Source organism: Pituophis catenifer, unplaced genomic scaffold (assembly GCF_029215685.1).
Source record: "Pituophis catenifer annectens isolate HBS135680 unplaced genomic scaffold, rPitCat1.0.hap2 SCAF_5, whole genome shotgun sequence".
Taxonomy (NCBI): domain Eukaryota; kingdom Metazoa; phylum Chordata; class Lepidosauria; order Squamata; family Colubridae; genus Pituophis; species Pituophis catenifer.
In genome coordinates, this window is record NW_027256885.1 from 76,471,132 (window position 1) to 76,492,827 (window position 21,696).

The window sequence follows — 21,696 nt, forward strand, 5'->3', positions numbered from 1 at the left end:
GACGCAAGAGAGGTGTCTTTTCCGCCAGCCAATCACGTACGACGAATTCGTCCGGCCTGTTTCTCCTCCCCTGTCCCCTTGTCTTGCGCTTTCGCCTCTATGAGGTGAGCTGACGGGTGGGAGTAAGGAAGGAAGCAAAGGTGAGGGAAGAGACGAGGAGCGAAGTTTGAGGCATCAACCAATATCTGACGGGGGCGGGACTTCCGTCCGGAACGAGTCTTGTGAGTCTCCCTGGTGTTCTCACGCATACGCGAGCCAATTTTTCCCGCTGCTTCTTGGCGTCGAAACGTTCCGGGCCTTGGAGCCGCCGCCGCCCCCGCCATTCCCTCTCCCGTTTGCCGATTCTCCCTTCTCCCCGCGCTCTCTCAACCCCTTCCTGGTACTTGGCGGCGGCGGCGGCAGAGCCCAAAGAACCCGATCCGGCCTTCCAACGAGATTTCTCCGGCCCGTCGGGTCCTTATTAACTGTTGGTTGACAGGTGAGGCCCGATTTCCCCTGGCCGCCGCCATTTTCTCATCCGAGGCCCTCACGGAGGCGGGGATGGGTCCTGATTTATGCCTGGTTCCGCCGGCAGCTCGCACTGCGGCTGCTACGTCAGCCTTCGCGGGGAAGGAACGTCGGTTTTGGGATGAGGCTTCCCCCAAGCTTCCCTTCCCCGTGTTTCTTTGCCGGCTTCATGCCTTCTCTTTCTCCGCAAGCTGGGGGAGAAGGTCCCAAATTGTATCCCTAGCGGCCACCCTGCCTCGTTCCCACTCCAAGGAGGGAGCCATGGTGATCTCGGATTCCTTTCTCTGCCTTTTGTTTTTTGTGAGCCCCTTGTGACTTTCTGACTGATAGCCTTAAAGTTATGAATTAAAATCAAACTCCAAAATACTAAAGCTCCTGGATCAACGCACCACTCTTGTCCTGCCTTAGTACATTGTCTCAAAGCAAAAAGGTAGCTTTCCCCCAGTACTTAGCATACCTTAAACTGAAAGACCTGAATTCGTTGGCCTCCCTGTGTGGCAGCTTTATCTTGTATCTTTTTAAAAGGGGACGGAGGATACTTTGTGCATAACTTCTTTCCTTTTATGTCTCTTAAATGGAAAAGCTAAATGTGGCAGATCCATACAGATTGATTGCTGACATAGACAGGTAGCATCTTGGACTCTGGCATTTAAAAAAGTAAAACCCAAAAATGATTAAAGAAAATAAGTTTACATGTACCACATAGTAGACTGAAAACTTACACCTACTAAAATTATAGGTCATAAAAAAGAGAAAGTATTTTAGCTCTCTTGTATATCATTCACACAAGAACTGAAAGTAGTATAATTTAGGATTCAATCTTCTGTTGATAACCCATACCTTTTCTTTTTGGTTTTGATGATCTGTAGCCAATACATATAATGTGTATGTAAGCCATTTATAGTTATAACTTGAACTGTGTCAAGGTTTACTTATTTTAGAAATAAATTAAAGGAGTTATGCTCATGATAGAGATAATTTGTCTCTTAAGACAGGGACTCTCTTTACTGTAACAATATAAATGTTTAATCAACAGGTTATTTATTCATTGAGAATGTAAGCACCTATATCCTACATGGTACTTAGTTAAAATGACATCCTACCTAGACAGTGGTGTAGTTGTGGTCACAGTATAGTTTGCAGGTTCAAAAGTCAGTATATGTGAGGTTATTTACTAATGTATAAAATATTCTCTGTTTCAATACATTTAAGCATAAACAGAATTGTTTTCCATCTAGAGTATTAACTATGGATAACATTCTGTTGTTCCATTTAGTGTGAAAATATTGAAGTAGCTGACAATTTTCCTTAATTCCAGGCATTTATTAATGACCAAGTTGCAGAGTTCCAAAAATAAGCAAGTTTGAAATGCCAGCACTGACTTCTAGGTAGTCTAGTCTAGTCTAGTCCTTGGTATGTGGCTTTTGCATTTTGTAAGCAAATCATCTGTGCCAAAAGTGAGTTATGGAGGGAGATGCACTTTAGATCCCTCAGCAAGCATTTCTAGACTACTACTTTAAACTTTGGTTCTACGTAACCATCAATTCCAATTGAGAGGACGTATGAAAGTATATTGTAGTCTAAAGAGATACACATACAGCATAAAGCCAATTACAGGTGAAACTCAAAAAATTAGAATATCGTGCAAAAGTTCATTTTTTTCAGTAATGCAACTTAAAAGGTGAAACTAATATATGAGATAGACTCATTACATGCAAAGCGAGATAGTTCAAGCCTTGATTTGTCATACTTTTGATGATTATGGCTTACAGCTCATGAAAACCCCAAATTCACAATCTCAGAAAATTAGAATATTGTGAAAAGGTTCCATATTCTAGGCTCAAAATGTCCCACTCTAATCAGCTAATTAAGCCATAACACCTGCAAAGGGTTCCTGAGCCTTTAAATGGTCTCTCAGTCTGGTTCAGTAGGAATCACAATCATGGGAAAGACTGCTGACCTGACAGTTGTGCAGAAAATCATCATTGACACCCTCCATAAGGAGGGAAAGCCTCAAAAGGTAATTGCAAAAGAAGTTGGATGTTCCCAAAGTGCTGTATCAAAGCACATTAATAGAAAGTTATGTGGAAGGGAAAAGTGTGGAAGAAAAAGGTGCACAAGCAGCAGGGATGACCGCAGCCTGGAGAGGATTGTCAGGAAAAGGCCATTCAAAAGTGTTGGGGACTTTCACAAGGAGTGGACAGAGGCTGGAGTCAGTGCATCAAGAGCCACCACACACAGACGGATCCTGGACATGGGCTTCAAATGTCGTATTCTTCGTCAAGCCGCTCCTGAACAACAAACAACGTCAGAAGCGTCTTACCTGGGCTAAAGAAAAAAAGAACTGGTCTGTTGCTCAGTGGTCCAAAGTCCTCTTTTCTGATGAGAGCAACTTTTGCATCTCATTTGGAAACCAAGGACCCAGAGTCTGGAGGAAGAATGGAGAGGCACACACTGCAAGATGCTTGAAGTCCAGTGTGAAGTTTCCACAGTCTGTGTTGATTTGGGGAGCCATGTCATCTGCTGGTGTTGGTCCACTGTGCTTCATTAAGTCCAGGGTCAACGCAGCCATCTACCATGGTCTTCCATAACACCTCAGCAGTGCCACAGGCTGATAGCATCCATGCCACGCCTCATTGAGGCAGTAATTGATGCAAAAGGGGCCCAAACCAAGTACTGAGTACATATGCATGCTTACACTTTTCAGAGGTCCGATATTGTTCTACGTACAACCCTTGTTTTATTGATTTCATGTAATATTCTAATTTTCTGAGATTGTGAATGTGGGGTTTTCATGAGCTGTAAGCCATAATCATCAAAATTATGACAAATCAAGGCTTGAACTATCTCGCTTTGCATGTAATGAGTCTATCTCATATATTAGTTTCACCTTTTAAGTTGCATTACTGAAATAAATGAACTTTTGCACAATATTCTAATTTTTCGAGTTTCACCTGTATGCCTATAGAAGGGTTACCAACCATTCCAATTGATTCTTATATTCTAATTCTATTAAAAATCTGGCAAACATAAGTCTTTTAAAGGCATTTTGCAAGCTACAGATGAATGGCATACATTTTTGTGAACTAATGCTTCCTTAATCAGGAGCATCCAAAAATGGATTTTAATACCAACTTTAGGCCTTAACTGTTATCTTTAAGATTTGAGGACTGCTTTAGTGAGGTATAGTTGTGTAATAAAATATACTATATCCTCACCAGGTGTCATTTGCATGACCTGGGTCAGAACAGAAGGGAGTTTGGCTTGGTGGGGTGGGAATCAGGCCTAAGGCCTGGGAGGACCCAGTGGGAGTGGGAAAAGGCCTGTTGGAACCCAAGGTGCAGAAAGTGGAGCATGGGTATCTCAGGAGTGCGGGAGGTCTTGGGTTGGCCAGGGCAAGTGGGCCTGGGCCTGTACTAGGGCTCCGATGGCCTCTCCCACCCAGGAAGCACCCCATGTTCCTCTTAACGACTTGCATGTTCGTTTTGTTTCATTGGGAAGAGCAGGGATGGGGGGTCGTTAGGTGACACATTTCACTTAATGACTACTGCGACGTGAACATGGGCAGGCTCCATTGCAGTCGTATCTCGAGAACTACTTATATATACGAATCTGACTGTATATGAATAGTGTAGTAAACTATAATAAAGTGTTGTGTACTATGTACAAGTAAGTTATGATTTATTCTTGACTTATCAACTTTGCCTCTGATCAAGCTGGAGTTTATATTTGATATAGTAAATAGGCTGCAGATGTTTAGCCATAGTTGTTGGCAGAAAAAGCTAAGAGGAAATGTTTGAGCTATGTGCATCAGCATCTTGTCACCTTACATGTTAACTTGAATCTTTTGCTGCTGCCTGTGATGCCACATATATGCATCCTCCTTGACTCTCCAGGCATGGCAAACCAATAGGAATAGAGAATAGAGCTGGAAGGGACCTTGGGGGTCTTCTAGTCCAACCCACTGCTCAAGCAGGAGGCCCTATACCATTTCAGACAGGTGGCTGTCCAGTCTTTTCTTAACCTCCAGTGATGAAGTACCCACAACTTCTGAAGGCAAGCTGTTCCACTGGTTAATTGTTCTCACTGTTAGGAAGTTTCTTCTTAATTCCAGGTTGCTTCTCTCCTTGTAATGTGGTGACCAAAATTGGATGCAATATTCTAGGTGTGGTTTTGCCAAGGATTTATAAAGCAGTACTAATACTTCATGTGATTTTGATTCTATGTCTCTGTTTATACAATTGAGGATTGTATTAGCATTTTTGGCTGCTGCCGCATACTGCTGGCTCATGTTTAAGTGATCGTCCACTAGGACCTCAAGGTCCCTCTCACAGTTAGTGTTTTTGAGCCAGGGTTTGCCTAATCTCTACTTACACCTTTGGTTTTTCCTTCCTAGGTGTAAAACCTTGCTTTTCTCCACATTAAATTTCATGTTGGGCCCATTGTTCAGGTCTGTCAAGATCTTTTTGGATCCTGAGCTTGTCTTATGGGATGTTGGCTATTCTTTCCAGCTTAGTGTCATCTGCAAATTGGATGAATTCCCCTTCTATTCCCTCATCTAAGTCATTTATGAAGATATTGAAGAGTACTGGGGCTAAGATGGAACCTTCTGGTACCCTACTGGTAGAATAGGAATAGGAATAGACCTTCTAGGTCTTCTAGTCCAACCCCCTGCTTAGGCAGGAAACCCTATACCATTTCAGACAAATAGTTATCCAATCTCTTCTTAAAAACTTCCAGTGTTGGAGCATTCACAACTTCTGGAAGTAAGTTGTTCCACTGATTAATTGTTCTAAGTGTCAGGAAATTTCTTCTTAGTTCTAGGTTGCTTCTCTCCTTGATTAGTTTCCATCCATTGCTTCTTGTCCTGCTATCAGGTGCTTTGGAGAATAGGTTGACTCCCTCTTCTTTGTGGCAACTCCTGAGATATCGTAACAGTGCTATCATGTCACCCCTAGTCCTTCTTTTCATTAAATTAGACCAGGGGTGTCAAACTCAATTTCATTGAGGGCCACATCACGGCTGTGGTTGACCTCTGGGGGCCGGGTGGCCGTGGCTGACTGGGTGGCCGTGGCCAGTTTGATGCCACTCCCCAAACTGCTGGCATGTTTCCTCTTCGCACTGGGTAGACTGGGCCGAAGCCATGCTGGCCTGATCTTTCCTCTTCACATTGGGTAGACCAGGATGGCTGTGCGGGCTGGATCCAACCGCATGCGGCCCGCATGTCTTGAGTTTGACACCCCTGCTCTACATAGAGCATGCCTTATGTTCAGGACAACAACCAAAAATAACATCAATTTTTCTATGATCCTTGTCCATCTTTAATCAGTGTAACCAGATAATTACATTTCCTTAAATTGCGTGCTTTAGCCTGGTTCAGAAAGGTACATTGAGCCACGGTGGTGCAGTGGTTAGAGTGCAGTACTGCAGGCTACTTCTGCTGACTGCTGGCTGCCTGCAATTTGGCAGTTCAAATCTCACTAGGTTCAAGGTTGACTCAGCCTTCCATCCTTCCGAGGTGGGTAAACTGAAGACCCAAATTGTTGGGAACAATATGCTGACTCTAAACCGCTTAGAGAGGGCTGTAAAGCATTGTAAAGCGGTATATAGGTCTAAGTGCTATTGCTACGTTCTCCACTGCCATTTGACTATTGTTTATAGAGCCAATCAGTGAAGCTGCCTTAAGCCAATCACTGAAGCTGCCTCATAACTACCATCATGATAGTTATGAAAATATTGCTAAGTGAAGGGGGGTTTTATAGCCTGTAGGGGCTATAAACATAGGGGAGATTGTCCCATCTCCCCTATATTGACGAAATGAGGGCATAACGTCTGATTATCTTTTAAGGCCTGGTCCAACTTGGTTCCTTTTGGCCTGCTTGCTTGACTTGGGTTGAGAGGACAGAATCTGCTGCAGTGTTAAATAACAATGAAGATGGTTGATGTCTATGGAGATTCTCAGTCATCCAGGTCATGGTTGTCCCAAAGGTGCTTTTTTAAAAGGCAGCTGAACTTTACTTTGTTTTTGCTTGAAGACATTTTGCTTCTCATCCAAGAAGCTTCTTCAAACTGAAGAAGCTTCTTGGATTACAAGCAAAATGTCTTCAAGCAAAAGCAAAGAAAAGTCCAGCTGCCTTTTGAAAAAGCACCTTTGGGACATGAAGTCGGCTACAGTTTTGAGATGAGTGTGGTGGAAACAGGAAGCATCCAATTTTTAATAGTCAAAATAATATTTTTTTTATAGTGTTTAAAAGAACAGTGAAAGGGATATAATATGCTGAAGTTTTCATTGAGGTACTTGATTTTGCAACTTTTGTCTATCAGTAGATGGAAGGAACTTGGAACTATACAAAGACGAATAAGAATGTAGATCAAATGCATGGAATGTTCTGAACAGTGATTGTTAATAAGAAAATTATTATTAAATGGAGGCATTGCATAGATTTTAATTATAGACCCAATGGTATTCAATATTTTTGCCAAACATCTGAAAGAAAATTAAAAACAAAACATTGCTGACAAGGAAGGATCTCTGAAGCAAGTAAATCAATCCTAATAAGCAAATACAAATCTTTCACTGTGCTTCTAAAAGTTCAGATTTGACAATCAGGTATTTTTTAACTGTATTTTTAGTTACAGTTGAAGAATTGTACTGAAAACAGTCAAAAATAAAATGACTACCTGCTGATTCTAACTTCTCTCCCCTGAGGCACTAGCCTACTGTCTTTTTTTTCCAGAAGCCATATTTACTCTGTGGCTAAGGAATAGCCTGAGATACCGTAGGGCGAAACATACAGTGGTGGGGGACCTTGGCCCTTTTATGACTTGGGGACTTCAACTTCCAGAATTCCTGAGCCAGCCATGTAACCCTTTTGCAACCTTCTGACAAGCTAAGTCAATGAATGCTGGCTCGGAATTCTGGGAGTTGAAGTCCCCAAGTCATAAAAGGGCCAAGGTTCCCCACCCCGGCCTAGAAAGAGGAGTGTCAAAAAGCAACAAGCTTTGAGCTCCTAGGATCATACACACACAGCTACACTCTTATACTAACATTTATATGTATTGATATTTTAAACTATTAACTACGACCCTCTAAGTGGCTTTAGTTTTGTCCAGAAGTTATTTCTCATTTTAACTGTCCTGTCTAATTTTTGTGGTCCATTGTAGTACTGGAATTAAAGTTATTCACTATCGGGATATAGACGGTGCTTTGGATCAGTTTTGCCAGGTTGGCACCCCAGGTGTTCTGCACTTTGAAGACCATTTACAAGTTTTAGCTGATCCTGCATGCACCTGCCCAAGTAGTTATTTATTATTTATTTATTGATTTGTCAGATTTATATGCCGCCCTTCTCCCGTAGGACTCGGGGCGGTTCACAACAATAAAACAACCCGACAATAGATAAAGATTAAATAATATTAAAAACCAATTTAAAATCCCCAAATCCCCAAGTTAAAATCCACGGCAGATCAGGGAAGTTGCTGAAAGAGCCATGTCTTTAGGTCGGCGCGGAAGGTGCGGAGGTCGGGGGCCGTCCGGAGCCCGCTGGGCATAGTTATGGACAACTATTGCATATTGCAGGAGATGTCTTGGTTGCCAGTTAAAGATAGTCCTTGACCAGCCGCTTAGCGACCATTTGAAGTTCCAATAGACCTTCCCACAACCTGGATTTGAAGTTCTGATGACCAAATCCTCCCTTCGATCACATGATCGCATTGGACACATGGCAAGTGGCCTGTATTTGTGATAGTTGTCTTTGGATGACACCGGCTCTCTCGGCTAAGAAACGGAGATGAACATTACTCCCCTAGAGTCAGACACGACTGGACAGGGGTAACCTTTACCTGTGACCATGATTTATGACATGGTTTTTTGCTGGAAACTGGCCTTTACAGACAGTCTTTGACTTATGACAACAATTGAGACCAAAATTTCCATTCCTAAGCAAGGTAGCTGTTAAGTGACTTTTGCCCCATTTTATGACCTTTTTGCCACAGTTGTTAAGCGACTCACTGCAGTTGTTAAGTGAATCATGAGGTCATGAAGTGAATATGGATTCCACCATTGACTTGGCTTGTCAAAAACTGGCTGGGAAAGTTACAAATGGTGATCACATGACCTCTGGACAGGGCAACTGTATAAATACACGCCATTGTGGAATGGAATGGAATGGGCTTTGCCTTACCTGAAAGCCCTTTCTGATTGCGGTGGGTCCGGTGGTCCTCTTCCATGGGAGGAGTGCTCTTCCGATGACGTCGGATCGGGTCTGCTAGCTGAGAAGCTCCTCCCTTCCTGTAGCCTCCCAGCTTTCTGATGAGATTCGATTTGTAGCAGACCTACACGGTGAGCTGCAAGAAAGGAAACAGGACACCAGAACCCCGCCGAATTGGCCCTGGGCATAACAGGGCGGGGCGGACCACCGGACCCACCGCAATCAGAAAGGGCTTTCAGGTAAGGCAAAGCCCATTCTCATTGAACGTGGGTCCGGTGGTCCTCTTCCATGGGACATACCAAAGCGTGAAACTATAGGGAGGGAGTTGCCCTGGCCGATGAGGAAGTCCGCTGGAGGACCTGTTGGAGTACCCTACGCCCAAATGCTGCATCCGCAGATGCAAACTGGTCTAGTCGATAATGCCTAATGAACGGGGTAGGGGACGACCAGGCCGCAGCCCGGCAGATTTCCTCCAAGGAGGCTTGGGTGGCCCAGGCGGCCGAAGTGGCCGCACTGCGGGTGGAATGGGCCGTGATCCTGGGTGGAACTGGCAAGGCCTGGGACCTGTAAGCAGTGGCTATGGTGGCCCTAATCCAACGCCCCACTGTAATGGATGAGACTTTTTGGCCCATACTAGATGGCTGGAAGGAGACTAGAAGGGATTCTGATCTCCGAAAGTCAGATGTCTGATGGATGTAGATCCGAAGGGCTCTCCTCACGTCCAGGGAGTGCCAGGCTCGTTCTAAGGGCAGGCTAGGACGTGGACAAAAATTTGGAAGGACTAGTTCCTGTGCCCTGTGGTAAGGGGAATTCACCTTAGGGAGGAACGTGGGGTCCAACCTAAGTACCACCCGGTCAGGATGAAAAACGCAGAGATCAGCCCTGATGGAGAGGGCTGCCAACTCTGAAATCCGCCTGGCCGAGGTTATGGCCAGTAGGAAGGCGACCTTATAAGACAGGAAACGTAGGCCCACTGACCTTAGGGGCTCGAAGGGAGCCTTCGTGAGGGCGTCTAGCACTAAGGGCAAATCCCAGGAGGGATATCTGTGGATAGACCCCGGGCGAAGGTTGGAAGCCCCCCTGAGGAAGAGGCGGATGAGGGAACGACTCGAGAGGGAATGTCTAGAACCGCAACACAAAATAGTGGATAGGGCGGAGACCTGCCGACGGAGCGTGTTAGGGGCCAGGCCTGCCTCAAAGCCGTCCTGCAAAAACACCAGTACCTGCACCGTGGAGGCCGAGGTAGGGACGATGGAGCGACGGTTGCACCATGACACAAAGGAGCGCCAGGTGGAGTCGTAAATCCGTGTTGTTGACGGGCGTCGAGCCGCTTGGATAGTGTTGGCGACCCGAGAAGGAATCTTGGACTTCTTCAGCAAGCTCCGCTCAACCGCCAGGCGGTTAGCTGAAGCCACGCCGGATCCGGGTGCAGTAACGGCCCTTGACGAAGAGTCACTTTGTCTCGAGGAAGACGCCAGGGATGTCGGACGGACAGGGCTTGGAGGTCCGCGAACCATGGCCGACGGGGCCAGAACGGGGCAATCAACAGGAGCTCCGCCCGGAGGAACAGCATCTTTCTGATGACTTTGGGAATGAGAGGCAGAGGCGGAAAGGCATAGAGGAGGCCGGCCGGCCAGCTGCTGTGTATTGCGTCCACTGCCTCCGCCCCCGGTTCCGGGTAGCGAGAGAAGAATCTCTCTGTCTGGCGATTGGCCCGAGTGGCGAACAGATCCACCACCGGGAGGCCCAGGCGGTCGGTGATCATCCGAAACAGGCCCGGGTCGAGGGCCCACTCCCCTTGGTCCACTGACTCCCGGCTGAGCCAGTCCGCCTGGGTGTTCGTCACGCCCGATATGTGAGATGCCCGGAGGGACCTCAGGTGAGACTCCGCCCAGGCTCCCAGACTCTCGGCCTCCTGCATGAGGTGGCGAGACTGGGTCCCCCCCAGGCGGTTTACATGAGCCTTGGCGGCTACGTTGTCCGTCCGTACCAATACGTGTTTGTCTGACACCTGATCCTGGAAGATCCGAAGGGCCAGGTTCCAACCAGTTTATATTGTGTGTCAGATCTGACTGGGACCAGCGCCCCTGGGCCATGGACGAGGACAGGTGGGCCCCCCAGCCCAGGAGACTGGCATCTGTAGTCAGAATAAGGAATTGGGACACCCTGAACTCCCTCCCCTTGAGGACTGCTGCTGAAGACCACCACTGGAGGGAGAGGAGAACTTTGTGGGGAAGGAGGACCTTGCGGTCGGAAGTCCCTAGATGACGTTTTTGGAACGGGATCAGAAACCACTGCAGATCCCTGCAGTGGAGACGCGCCCAAGGGATGATCCCGATGCAGGAGACCATCTTTCCCAGGAGCTTGGACAGGGCTGCCAGGGAGACTGGTCTCCCTGACGACGCTGACCTGACCAGTGACCGCAGGCTGGACAGGCGGTCCTGGGAAAGATAAACCTTGCCTTCCACCGAATCTATGATGGCTCCCAGGTGCTGTATGCGAGTCGTGGGTATCAAATGGCTCTTGGCCATGTTGACGGAAAACCCGTGGCTCTCCAGGACCTGGAGGGTGGTGTCCAAGTCCTGGCACGCTAGATCCTCCGAAGTCGACTGGACGAGGAGATCGTCCAGATAGGCCTGGATCCTTACTGGAAGAGTCCGGAGGTAGCCCACTAGCGCGGCCATGATTTTTGTAAAAACTCGGGGAGCCGAGGATAGGCCGAATGGAAGGGCTCGATATTGATAATGACGACCCGCATAACAGAAGCGGAGGAACTGCCTGAAGGCCGTGTGGACGGGAACGTGGAGGTAAGCCTCCGTCAGATCTATTGAGGACAGAAGGTCCCCAGGCCTGATACCCTCCAAGATGGAGCTGAGGGACTGCATTTTGAACCGACGGTATCGGATCCGTCGGTTCAGGGATTTGAGGTCTAGAATTGCCCTCCAACCCCCCGACGACTTCTGGATGACGAACAGGCGGGAGTAAAAGCCTTGTCCGCGCAGCTCCTGAGGTACCGGTTCGATGGCCTGAATCTCGAGAAGATGTTGAATGGCCGATACCATCAGGAGCCGACGAGCCCGATCCCGAGAGAAAGGGCATTTGAGAAATCGGGTTGGGGGTGTGGAGAGAAATTCGAGGGAGAGGCCCACCCTGACCGTCTCCCTGACCCAGGCGTCCGAGGATGTGGCCTCCCATTGGCTGGCAAACAGGGCCAGGCGGCCTCCGATGGGAAGGCTGGACGAACCGTCAGCGGGATCTGCGGGCGGAGCGCCCACGATCCCCACGGAAGGGGCGTCTAGATTGGCCCCGCTGAGATTGGAACCCCTGACGCTCGGAGGGGCAGAATTGTCTGGATGGAAAGGACCTCTGACCTTGTCGAGGAAAGGAGAATCCTTCTGGCCCTCGAAAGGGACGAAAGGAGGAGGAGGAGGAAGAGGGGGGGAATCTTTGTCCCGACCTACGAGACATGGAAGGTAAGTATTTATGCTTGTCCCTAGATTCTGCTAGGAGAGGTTCCAATGGAGCCCCGAATAGGAAGGAGCCTTCAAACGGGGATGTCGCCAGACGCCATTTAGATTTGGCGTCTGCCTGCCATTGTCTTTATTTTATTTATTTATTTGTTTAAATTTCTATACCGCCCTTCTCCAATGTAGGACTCAGGGCGGTGAACAGCCAAAGTAAAAACAAGACATACATACAAAACATACAAAATCTAAAAAAGAACTGTTTAAAATAATTAAATAATTTTGGCCGTAATTAAAACATTCCAATTTAAAATCCGTTTAAAATTTGACTCAAGCCAGCCCAGCTAGTTGAAATAAATGGGTTTTCAGGGCCCGACGAAAAATCCGGAGGTCTGTTATTGTACGTAGCTCTGGGGGGAGGTTGTTCCAGAGGGCGGGCGCCGCCACAGAGAAGGCTCTCCCCCTGGGGGTCGCCAGCCGACATTGTCTGGCGGACGGCACCCTGAGGAGGCCCACTCTGTGGGAGCGTACTGGCCGGTGGGAGGCTATTGGTGGCAGAAGGCGGTCTCGTAAGTACCCCAGCCCTAAGCCATGGAGCGCTTTAAAGGTGGTCACCAACACCTTGAAGCGCACCCGGAAGACCACCGGGAGCCAGTGCAGCTCGCGCAGGAGAGGTGTCACGTGGGAGCGCCTCGTCGCCCCCAAAATCCCCCGCGCGGCCGCGTTCTGGACCAGCTGGAGCCTCCGGGTGCACCCCAGGGGGAGCCCCATGTAGAGAGCGTTGCAGTAGTCCAGGCGGGAAGTGACGAGTGCCTGAGTGACTGTGCGTAGGGAGTCCCGATCTAGAAAGGGGCGCAACTGGCGTATCAGGCGGACCTGATAAAAAGCCCCCCTGGCCACGGCCGCCAAATGATCTTCTAACGACAGCCGTGCATCCAGGAGGACGCCCAAGTTACGAGCCCTCTCCGTGGGGGCGAGTGATTCGCCCCCAATAGCCAGCGATGGCGTCAGCTGGCTATATCGGGACGCCAGAAGCCACAGCCACTCGGTCTTGGAGGGGTTGAGTTGGAGCCTGTTTCTCCCCATCCAGGCCCGCACGGCCTCCAGGCACTGGGACATCACTTTAAGGGCATCATTGGGGTGGCCTGGGGTGGAGATGTACAGCTGGGTGTCATCAGCGTACTGATGGAACTCCACCCCGAAGCCACGGATGATCTCACCCAGCGGCTTTACATAAATGTTGAACAGAAGGGGCGAGAGGACCGACCCTTGTGGCACCCCACAAGCAAGGTGCCTCGGGGTCGACCGCTGCCCCCCTGTCAACACAGATTGCGACCGGTCAGAGAGGTAGGAGGAGAACCACCGCAAAACGGTGCCTCCCACCCCCAACCCCGCCAACCGGTGCAACATGATACCATGGTCGATGGTATCAAAAGCCGCTGAGAGGTCTAACAGGACCAGGATAGAGGAGCAACCCCTATCCCGGGCCCTCCAGAGATCATCCACCAATGCGACCAATGCCGTTTCCGTGCTGTGTCCAGGCCGGAAGCCGGACTGGAGCGGGTCTAGATAGACAGCTTCATCCAGGTACCGGGGAAGCTGTTGCGCCACCACACTCTCAACAACCTTCGCAATGAAGCGAAGGTTGGAGACTGGACGATAGTTAGCCAAAACAGCCGGATCCAGAGAAGGCTTCTTGAGGAGGGGCCTCACCACCGCTTCTTTCAAAGCGGCCGGCAGGACCCCCTCACCCAAAGAAGCGTTAACAATCTTCTGGAGCCAGCCTCATGTCACCTCCCGGGAAGCCAGTACCAACCAGGAGGGACACGGGTCCAATAAACATGTGGTCGCGTTCAGCCGTCCCAGGACCCTGTCCATGTCCTCGGGAGCCACAGGATCAAACTCCCCCCAGATAACACTCTCAAGACCTGTCTCAGTCATCCCGTCTGGACATACCCAGTCAGAGGCCAGCCCTTCCCGAATCTGAGCGATTTTGTCATACAGATACTGCACAAAATCCTCAGCTCGACCCTGCAAGGGGTCATCCCGCACTTCCAGATGGAGGAGGGAGCGGGTCACCCTAAACAGGGCGGCTGGGCGATTATCTGATGACGCGATAAGAGCGGCAAAATAGCTAGTTTTCGCCGCTTTTATCGCCACTAGGTAGGTCTTAATATGAGACCTCACCAGTGTTCGGTCAGGTTCGGAGCGGCTGGTCCTCCAACTACTCTCCAGGCGTCTTTTCCGGCGCTTCATCTCCCTAAGCTCCTCGGAAAACCAAGGAGCTAGGTGAGTTCGGTGCCGGGTCAGAGGCCGCAAAGGCACGACTCGGTCCAAGGCCCCGGCAGCCGCACTATCCCAGGCGGCCACCAGGTCTTCAGCCGAGTCATGAGCCAGAATCTCAGGAAATGGCCCAAGCTCCATCTGGAACCTATCAGGGTCCATCAGGCGCCTGGGGCGGAACCACCTGGTCGGTCCCGCCTCCCTGCGGCAGGGTGCAGCGGTTAGAAAGTCCAGTCGAAGGAGCGAGTGGTCAGACCATGACAAGGGTTCGATGGCTATATCCCCTATATCAAGGCCACTCAACCACTGACCAGAGATAAAAACTAAGTCCAGAGTGTGTCCTCCTGTGTGAGTGGGGTCATGAATTAACTGAGTAAGGTCCATGGCCGTCATGGAAGCCATGAACTCTCGAGCCACCTCAGACGTTTCACCGATAGATGGCAGGTTGAAATCCCCCATGATGGCAAGTCTGGGGGTGTCCACCGCCACCTCGGCTATAACGTTAAGGAGCTCGGGCAGGGCCGTTGCCACGTGGCAGGGAGCCAGGTACGTGACCAACAGGCCCATCTGTACTCCACGACCCCACTTCACAAAGAGGGACTCACATCCGGCTATCTGTGGAACAGTGGTCTCCCTTGGATCCAGACCTTCCTTTATAATAACCGCCACCCCCCCCGCCCCTGCCCTGAGCCCTCGGCTGATGAAATGCACGGAAGCCTGGTGGGCATATATCCACAAGGGGGACTCCCCCCTCCTGGCCCAACCAGGTCTCCATAATGCCCGCCAGGTCCGCCTCCCCCTCCTGAATAAGATCGTGGATGAGGGGGGCTTTATTAACAACGGACCTGGCGTTGCACAACATCAGCCGGAGGCTCTGGCCCTGAGAATCTGGACAACCTGGGGAACAAGAAAAGCATTGGGGACCGGAATGCGCAATCGCTCTAAGATAGCGAGTGCGCATTCCCCGCACATGATATGGTCCCCAGCTTCCGCCATATCTGCCCCTCCCACTCACTATGCTGATGGAACAGCCCTCTTCAAATCCAACTCCAACCCCCTCCCCGACCTCCGGTTCTACGTCCCTGATGTCGCAGCCCTTCGCTAAGGCTGGTCTTGAACCCGGTGGATTTCCCCCAGAACCCACCCTAATCCCCCCCGAACCCCTTAAAATTTTTGTTAAAAACTCACTAAAAAACCCACTTAAAAAACCCCTCAAACTCTTCTTAGCCGCATGCCATCTCTCGGGGCTCCAACGCCCGTCATCAAGATAGGCCCTCGATAACGAAGAGGGCCAGACCTGCGAGAGGGGGGAGTCTCGCAGGGCACGAAGGTCATTCACCGAGTACATCAAACATCAAAGGGAGGTGACAGTCCATGGCCAATAACCAGGGGCCAATTTGATGTTATCACAGTCAGAAGGAGTGAAATGCCAGGCTTCAATAGAGTTCCAATGGAGCATGTGAGACCTCAATGCCCTCTCACAGCAATGGCGGGAGTAAAATGCTGTTTCGGTCCGGCAGAGGGTGACCCAGCCCTCCTCTCACGGGGGCTGGTCAACCACGATCGTCCAAAAAGCCGGAGTTGAGACAGCAGCTATAGACCCACTCCACCAAGACTTGAATCCCCAGATGTAAACCTCCATTCAACGGAGGAGAAGAATGGGGTCAGGTCAGTCCACATAGTCCAGAGAGGCTCAGACAGCGGAGATCATAACCGTCATTACCTCCGGGGAGGTCAAGATGACATCTAGACCCGGAGATGATTGTTCAGCAGGCATACACGGCATGGCATCACCACATTCAGGGGGATGGGGGTGAAAAAGGAGAGCAGAGGCAACAAATGCCATAGGGGGGAAAACCCCTCAGTCATAGTCCAGCTCTCCCCAACCCCTCCCGGATCTTCCTTGGGACCATGCTGCTTGCCTCGTCCAGCCTCGCCCAGCCTCCATAAATCCTCATGGAGGCCTCTGGGACGACCAAGGGGCCAAATAACGCCCCACGGTCGCCCAGGAGATCCAACAAAGCAAGCCAGCAACTGCCAACCTCTCCGACGCTCCCACGCTCCAAACTGTGGCAGCTTCTTCCTTGACCCGGCAGCCGCCATTTCCACGCCGCCAGCACCGCCGTCGCTGCCGCCGCCAGCCTCCCCGCCCCCACCTCGCCCCCCCCTCCGCCCCTAGTACATGTCTGAGCCAGGAAAGTCTACGGGCCGTGATAGTTGCCCCAATGGCCTTGGCCGTGAACCTGGATGAATTCAAGGTGGCGTCGGCCGAAAACTCTAAAGCTGCCAGTACCTTAGTAATGTCCTGCTGAGAGCGTAAGTCAGACACTGGAAGACGTTCCTGCAGTTGCTTGAGCCAAAGAATGGACGCTCGGTTAAAGAAGGAAGCAGCCATTGAGGATCTGACGGCCCATGCAGAAGCCTGGTGAGACTTGACCAACACGTGCTCCAGACGGCGTTCCTCCGGCCGGAGGTTCTCCTCTGGAGGGCCCGCAGTATACGAAGAGGTCGAAAGGGCGGCAACCGGAGCATCCACCGAGGGCACCTGCAGAAGGGAGGAAAACTCCGGGGCCATATTATAAATGCGCTTGTCCAACACATTGGGTCTAGGCCCCGAAGCAGGGGCAAGCCATTGCTTAGTGAGGACATCCCGGAACAATTTGGGGCCTGGGATCTCTTCGGTTTCAATGAGAGGTTCCTCAAACAGAGGCACTGAAGAAGTTCCCTCCCCAGCCGGATTAGGGCGGGGTGTTCCTAAACCAGTCGTTAACTTAGCTTTGTGCAATAAGGACCTGAACAATTGTGGTTTGAATAGGCCTATGAAAGAAGGTTGGTCTGGGGATAAGTCTTCATCATCAGACAACTCAGTGTCCTTAACCTCCTCACCGGTGAGAGAACCTTGGACAGAAGAAGCTGATGAATGAGCTCTGGCAGGGGGTTGAACCCTATCTGACATAAGACATGAACCTTCCACATCTATGTGAGAGGGTGAATCAGAAACCCATGAGGCTGTTCTGCGCTGTCTGTCGGCCTGAATGCCTTGCTGAATGGCCTGATGGATATAAGCCACCAAATCTTGGGAAATTACAGGCCCCTGCCCTTGGTTATCAGAACTCTGCAGGACTGGAGAAGGAGAAACCCTGCCCCCCCCCGGGGATTGAGCCCTAGAGGACTCTTCTTCTTGATTCCCAAAGAGAGATTCATTAACTTGTTGCTGTGGCTGAACAGAAGCCCCATCCCCATCCGGGGATAAGGCTGGAGGCAAGGCCTGGGCAATGGGTTCAGGTCTCACAGGAGAGGAGGCCCGAGCAGGGATAGAGGCTGAGGCATCAGCTTCCTTAATAGAGGCCTCCTTGAGGGCCTTTTGTATTGAACGTTCAATTGCCTGGTGCAGCCTCATCTCCTCCCTTGATCTAGATTCAGAAGATTTGGAGGAGGATTTTTTAGTCTTTTTTGTAGGGACCTCAGCTGAAGTTCCAGGTTGGTCCAAAGAAGGGCCCTGTCTCTTAGTCTTAGACTGTCTGGTGGAAGCCATTGTAGAAAGAGGCCCAGACCTCGCAGAAATGCAAAATGGCGGAGGGAGCAGAAAGGCCAAAATGGCGGCTGCCACGAGGTGAGCAGGGATCCCTGGAGAGGCCTAGGAAGGCTGCAAGCCGTCTGCCGAAGAAAGGGCAAATAGAGCAATTAATCCAGGAGGGGAGGATGATCCTTAGTTAATCCCCCCCCCCCCCCGCAGGGAGAAACTTACTTTGCCAGCAATGAGTTCCAATTTGACTGTGCTGTCTCCTTTGCAATTCCCTCCAGGCGCGTGGGCGAAGGCCCAGGAGGCGCCGAATCGCTGCTGGACAGGCAGGAAAAACCGCCCTGCCTGCGGTCCTGCCGGAGCTGAAAGGAGAGCCGGAGGAGAATGGGGTGATTAGGCCCGAGGGAAAGGCTCCCAGCTCCTGCGCCTTCCGGCGCGATGCAGCCCAACGGAGCAGTGGAGGCTCCGCCTTCCCCGCCCCTTCTGAAGCCGGTGCGGCGGCGGGGAAGCAACCACCTAATCCCTGCCTGAGGGCTGCTGCAGCGGCATAGGGAATTTAACCCCTCTCGCTGCCAGAGAAATCTCCACCTCGAGGGAGCTTAACTCACCTCGATCAGTCCTCAGCGGCCTCGGGACGAAACCTTGCTCGCTGGGAAATATTCCCCCCCCCCCCGGGGGAATCAGGCAGGCAACAATTTAGAAAGTCCAATTAAGCTGGAAGGCAGGGATCAATTTAGAATATCCAATTAAAGTTATAATACTTCCAAAGTTATGGAGCAGCTCAAACCGTGACTTGATCCAAATCGGATCGAGTCTGAAAGCTGGGAGGCTACAGGAAGGGAGGAGCTTCTCAGCTAGCAGACCCGATCCGACGTCATCGGAAGAGCACTCCTCCCATGGAAGAGGACCACCGGACCCACGTTCAATGAGAATGGAATGGAATAGATAGAATAATAACTTTATTGTCACTTTGAATGTACACTAATTGGCATACATTAAATAGCTGTAAATCAAGGACTACCTGTACTTTCAGTTTCTGACAAAAAGCATCCATTGTAGACAATGGAATAGCTTAATGATACCACAGAAAAGATCATAAAATTGGGTGTGCTCACATGGTGATCCTCTTAATGAGCAGTACAAGTGATGACCCTAATTCCAGGCTCAGTTACAGTTTTAAATCAAGAACTACCTGTAGCTTCTAGGTAGATCGTCATCTTTAAAACTCAGGATCTGGATCTCTCCAAGGTTGCTTTTTTCAAATTGACTTTACCTACCCAGAGAGGCTTGTGAAGGTCATCACATCCAAGGGGATGCCATCCAGAGAGAGTCTACATGACAGCCTTATCAGGGATGGACCAGATAGACAAGCAATTCTCTCCCTATTTCATTTTCAAAGAGCTCTAGAAGTATGGTTCTTCAGAAAAATGTTTAGGCATGTTTGAATCTGGCCCCTGCTTCTCTCAGCCCATCTGCAGTAAATCTCTGTGTCTATAAGTAAAAGTGAGATGAGTCTTCATTAAACCAGAGCTTAGCACTGAAAGTTTGACTCGGGGCACAGATTGTACCAAATCTCTGTTTCTGTAATACTGAAGTACAGCCTTAGTCAGCCGCATTTAAACCTAGCATGCCATGCCAACCCAGCCTCTCGGGTTTAGTTTATAGTTCACTGTGTCATAAGATCGAAGAAAATTGGGTCTGAATGTACACTGCTCAAAAAAATAAAGGGAACACAAGTAGAAGACATCCGAGATCTGAATGAATGAAATAGCCTTATTAAATACTTTGTTCGTTACATACAGTAGTTTTGTGTTCCCTTTAGTTGTCTGAGCAGTGTATAAACTACTGTATGTAAAGAACAAAGTATTTAATAAGGCTATTTCATTCATTCAGATCTCGGATGTCTTCTGCTTGTGTTCCCTTTATTTTTTTGAGCAGTATATTTTGTTGGTATTGGATTAGCAATTTGTGACCTCAAGCAATGTGACTGGTAAACCAGGGCTTGTAGCCTACTGCAGTCTGCAAACTCAGTCAATAATGGGAGAACCAGGATGGTGTTGATTGTTTCCTAAAAATATCCAAACATCAAGAAAGAATTGGCAGACAATGGGAGAAATCACTTTTCAACTTCTGCCATGTAACTATAACAGGAAGTAAATGAGATCTCTCTGAACTTTAGGATCAGTTGCAAATTGGAACAGATTACTCTGGTTTACCTTAATGGATGTCCTTCAGAGATAATGGAGTTCAACACATATTAGCTAGAGAAGGGGTGTCAAACTAGATTTGTTCGAAGGCCAGATCAGCATTGTAGTTCTCCGTGGGCTGGTGGTGGTGGTGGGGAGACAGGACGGACGCCTCCTGAAGCACCCTGCTGGCCAAAATGGGGCGCGGGGCCCACGTGCAGCCCCCCCTGCGTCCCATTTTCGGTCTGGACTGCCTTCTGCAGCACTTTGCTGGCCAAAACGGTGTGGGGGGGGCTGCGCGTCGGGTGGGTTCTACTTACCTTTACTACCGGTTCGCAATGGGAGTGTGCACTTCTCTCTCGTGCGTGCACGCTTCTGCACATGTGCAGAAGCTTCTGTGCACATGCAGATCATCAATTATGACTCCAGGCGGGTGGGTGGAGCCTCCCACCGCTTTTACTACCGGTTCTAAAGAACTGGACAGAACCGGGAACAACCCACCACTGCTGCGCGTGGCCCCCTGCACCTCATTTTCGGCCTCCTGCAGCACTCTCCTGGCTGAAAATGGCCCACGTGGGAGCCTTGCGGGGCCTCCACGCGGCCCGTTTTTGTCCAGCAGAGTGCTGCAGGAGGCCACACATGCCCCTCCCCCTGACCCATTTTGGCCGGCAGAGGCCCCATGGGCTGGTCCTTTGATATTTCCAGGCCGGCCCCACGGGCCAGATTTAAGCACCCTGTGGGCCGGATCCAGCTCGCGGACCTTGAGTTTGACACACCTGAATTAGACATACCCAATTCCAGCAACCGTTCTTTATATGTTTTAGCCTCCAGTCCCCTAATCATCTTTGTTGCTCTTCTTTGCACTCTTTCTAGAGTCTCAACATCTTTTTTACATCATGGCGACCAAAACTGGATGCAGTATTCCAAGTGTGGCCTTACCAAGGCATTATAAAGTGGTATTAACACTTCACGTGATCTTGATTCTATCCCTCTGTTTATGCAGCCTAGAACTGTGTTGGCTTTTTGGTAGCTGCAGCTCACTGCTGGCTCATATTTAAATGATTGTCCACTGGAACTCCAATATCCCTGTCACAGTTACTACTGTCAGGGTAATGATGATTTAATAGCTGACTAGCTGCTGTAATTCTGAAATAATGATGCAATGAGTCTCGGCTTGTCTCTTCCCGGTCCATGCGACATCACAAAAGGCCAGCAGACGAATGCAGTTTGCGAATCCTTTAATCGCCAGACACAGCCGAATCACAGAACAAGCCGATGTATAGGGTCAAAGTCAGCGCTGCGAGTGATCGCCACGAAGCGCTATTTATCCCTCATTTCCCGTTTAAGCCACCATCCGGTAGCATTCCACCCCCCCTCCAGCTGTCCTCTGGTGTTCGTAATGCCCGCCCTGTCTGTGCCTCCCACGCTCTGTAACGTCATCAAACGGCACCAGGCAGGAAGGAAGCCGGAAGCTTTTCTATTGTTGCTAGTAGTCGCCGTTCACCTTCCAACGTCTCGCCTCT

The 21,696-nt window shown here is 49.9% G+C and overlaps 1 protein-coding gene across 1 annotated transcript in view; it reads left to right on the forward strand.

The window, feature by feature from the left end:
- The first annotated feature begins 219 nt into the window (after positions 1–219).
- The window catches only part of LOC139317720 (la-related protein 4B-like), a 324,479-nt gene continuing 303,002 nt past the window's right edge, over positions 220–21,696 (forward strand). Inside the window, exon 1 of the mRNA XM_070944793.1 lies at positions 220–478. The gene's annotated coding sequence lies outside the window, so the exon portion shown is untranslated. The remainder of the gene's footprint in view (positions 479–21,696) is intronic.